The 3,104-nt window shown below is 42.2% G+C and overlaps 3 non-coding genes across 3 annotated transcripts in view; all 3 read left to right on the top strand.

Annotated features, from left to right (window-relative positions):
• LOC130678072 (small subunit ribosomal RNA) lies at positions 1-1,910 on the top strand. Its single transcript, XR_008991751.1, has one exon. It is a non-coding gene; the product is annotated as a small subunit ribosomal RNA (ribosomal RNA).
• A 411-nt stretch (positions 1,911-2,321) lies between these two features.
• On the top strand, positions 2,322-2,476 carry LOC130678078 (5.8S ribosomal RNA). The gene has a single exon (XR_008991756.1). It is a non-coding gene; the product is annotated as a 5.8S ribosomal RNA (ribosomal RNA).
• A 240-nt stretch (positions 2,477-2,716) lies between these two features.
• LOC130678075 (large subunit ribosomal RNA) overlaps positions 2,717-3,104 on the top strand; it is a 3,918-nt gene continuing 3,530 nt past the window's right edge. The window contains exon 1 of the ribosomal RNA XR_008991753.1: positions 2,717-3,104. This exon is cut by the window's right edge and continues 3,530 nt beyond it. This is a non-coding gene — a ribosomal RNA (large subunit ribosomal RNA).

Genomic DNA, 3,104 nt, shown 5'->3' with positions numbered 1-3,104 from the left:
TCCCTGGTTGATCCTGCCAGTAGTCATATGCTTGTCTCAAAGATTAAGCCATGCATGTCTCAGTACATGCCGTATTAAGGTGAAACCGCGAATGGCTCATTAAATCAGTTATGGTTCCTTAGATCGTACCCACATTTACTTGGATAACTGTGGTAATTCTAGAGCTAATACATGCAAACCAGAGTTCCGACCAGAGATGGAAGGAACGCTTTTATTAGATCAAAACCAATCGGTGGCTTGTCCATCGTTACTTTTGGTGACTCTGAATAACTTTCTGCTGATCGTATGGTCTAGTACCGACGACGAATCTTTCAAATGTCTGCCTTATCAACTGTCGATGGTAGGTTCTGCGCCTACCATGGTTGTAACGGGTAACGGGGAATCAGGGTTCGATTCCGGAGAGGGAGCCTGAGAAACGGCTACCACATCCAAGGAAGGCAGCAGGCGCGCAAATTACCCACTCCCGGCACGGGGAGGTAGTGACGAAAAATAACGATACGGGACTCATCCGAGGCCCCGTAATCGGAATGAATACACTTTAAATCCTTTAATGAGGATCCATTGGAGGGCAAGTCTGGTGCCAGCAGCCGCGGTAATTCCAGCTCCAATAGCGTATATTAAAGTTGTTGCGGTTAAAAAGCTCGTAGTTGAATCTGTGTTTCATACTGTTGGTTCATCGCTCGCGGTGTTAACTGACATGTTATGGAACGTCCTACCGGTGGATTTAGCTAAGGTCAAACTTGGCGGTCCAATTTAATCCTATCGCGGTGCTCTTAATTGAGTGTCGAGGTAGGCCGGTACGTTTACTTTGAACAAATTAGAGTGCTTAAAGCAGGCTTATTTCGCCTGAATACTGTGTGCATGGAATAATAGAATAGGACCTCGGTTCTATTTTGTTGGTTTTCGGAATACCGAGGTAATGATTAATAGGGACAGATGGGGGCATTCGTATTGCGACGTTAGAGGTGAAATTCTTGGATCGTCGCAAGACGAACAGAAGCGAAAGCATTTGCCAAAAATGTTTTCATTAATCAAGAACGAAAGTTAGAGGTTCGAAGGCGATCAGATACCGCCCTAGTTCTAACCATAAACGATGCCAGCTAGCGATCCGCCGATGTTCCTCCGATGACTCGGCGGGCAGCTTCCGGGAAACCAAAGCTTTTGGGTTCCGGGGGAAGTATGGTTGCAAAGCTGAAACTTAAAGGAATTGACGGAAGGGCACCACCAGGAGTGGAGCCTGCGGCTTAATTTGACTCAACACGGGAAACCTCACCAGGCCCGGACACCGGAAGGATTGACAGATTGATAGCTCTTTCTTGATTCGGTGGGTGGTGGTGCATGGCCGTTCTTAGTTGGTGGAGCGATTTGTCTGGTTAATTCCGATAACGAACGAGACTCTAGCCTGCTAAATAGGCGTTTTTGGTATCTTGAAAGATTTACTTGATTTTCGGATCAAGTGATTTTTACTACCAACGTAAATAAATATCTTCTTAGAGGGACAGGCGGCTTCTAGCCGCACGAGATTGAGCAATAACAGGTCTGTGATGCCCTTAGATGTTCTGGGCCGCACGCGCGCTACACTGAAAGAATCAACGTGTCTTCCCTGGCCGAAAGGCCCGGGTAACCCGCTGAACCTCTTTCGTGCTAGGGATTGGGGCTTGCAATTATTCCCCATGAACGAGGAATTCCCAGTAAGCACGAGTCATAAGCTCGTGTTGATTACGTCCCTGCCCTTTGTACACACCGCCCGTCGCTACTACCGATTGAATGATTTAGTGAGGTCTTCGGACTGATGCGCGGCAATGTTTCGGCATTGCCGATGTTGTTGGAAAGATGACCAAACTTGATTATTTAGAGGAAGTAAAAGTCGTAACAAGGTTTCCGTAGGTGAACCTGCGGAAGGATCATTAACGTATAATATACAATACAAATGTTGTAATTGTAATATACATACATATAAATATTACTTTCAAAAGTGTTAACGCACGCATTATAAAAAGTAAATCGAAGGAATACTTATCCATAAGTATCTTTAGAAGCTTTGTGTTTGATAATACTTACTACAAATAGTTGTGGTAACCTATATTAGTCTATACTCTAAATGTTTCGTGCATATTGTATAGATGAGGTTTTTAAATGAATTTACGCCATGACTGAATTATATTTACAAAGTTTCGTTGCCATATACATCTGATGTATAGATGGCAATTTTACATTAGAATAGGATAATATGTTTCTAATGTAAAAGACATTTTGTCACTGTATAAAAATTAAGTAACAAGCAAAATAGAGAAAATGAATATTTTCTTAAAAAAGATGATTATCCTGAACGGTGGATCACTTGGCTCGTAAATCGATGAAGAACGCAGCTAATTGCGCGTCAACTTGTGAACTGCAGGACACACGAACATCGACACTTCGAACGCACATTGCGGTCCACGGATCCTATTCCCGGACCACACTTGGCTGAGGGTCGTTTATTATATAAAAACTGCTTACATTAATTTGTACTAGCGATAAAATATACATTGAACGTTCATCATAAACATTTGAATATAAACAAGATGATGTCGTTTGAAATTATTATAATTACTTGAATCAGTGAATTATCATTATAATACAGTACAACTGATTTTCGAGTCTACGAATTATATTTTTCAATAGACCGACAACATTTGTTACTTCTTTATTTCATTGATTCTTAAATTCAATTCGACGACCTCAGATTAAGTGAGACTACCCGCTGAATTTAAGCATATTAATAAGCGGAGGAAAAGAAACTAACAAGGATTTCCTTAGTAACGGCGAGTGAACAGGAATTAGCCCAGCACTAAATCCTATGGTTATGCCATTGGGAGATGTAGTGTTTAGGAGGAATCATTTAACCCGAGATTTATTATCATGTCCAAGTCCATCTTGAATGGGGCCATTTACCCATAGAGGGTGCCAGGCCTGTAGTGACTGGAAATTATTTCGGGTGATTCTCTCCTTAGAGTCGGGTTGCTTGAGAGTGCAGCTCTAAGTGGGTGGTAAACTCCATCTAAGGCTAAATATTGTTACGAGACCGATAGCGAACAAGTACCGTGAGGGAAAGTTGAAAAGAA

Source organism: Microplitis mediator, chromosome 11 (assembly GCF_029852145.1).
Source record: "Microplitis mediator isolate UGA2020A chromosome 11, iyMicMedi2.1, whole genome shotgun sequence".
Taxonomy (NCBI): Eukaryota; Metazoa; Arthropoda; class Insecta; order Hymenoptera; family Braconidae; genus Microplitis; species Microplitis mediator.
This window is presented reverse-complemented; position numbering and strand designations above follow the sequence as displayed.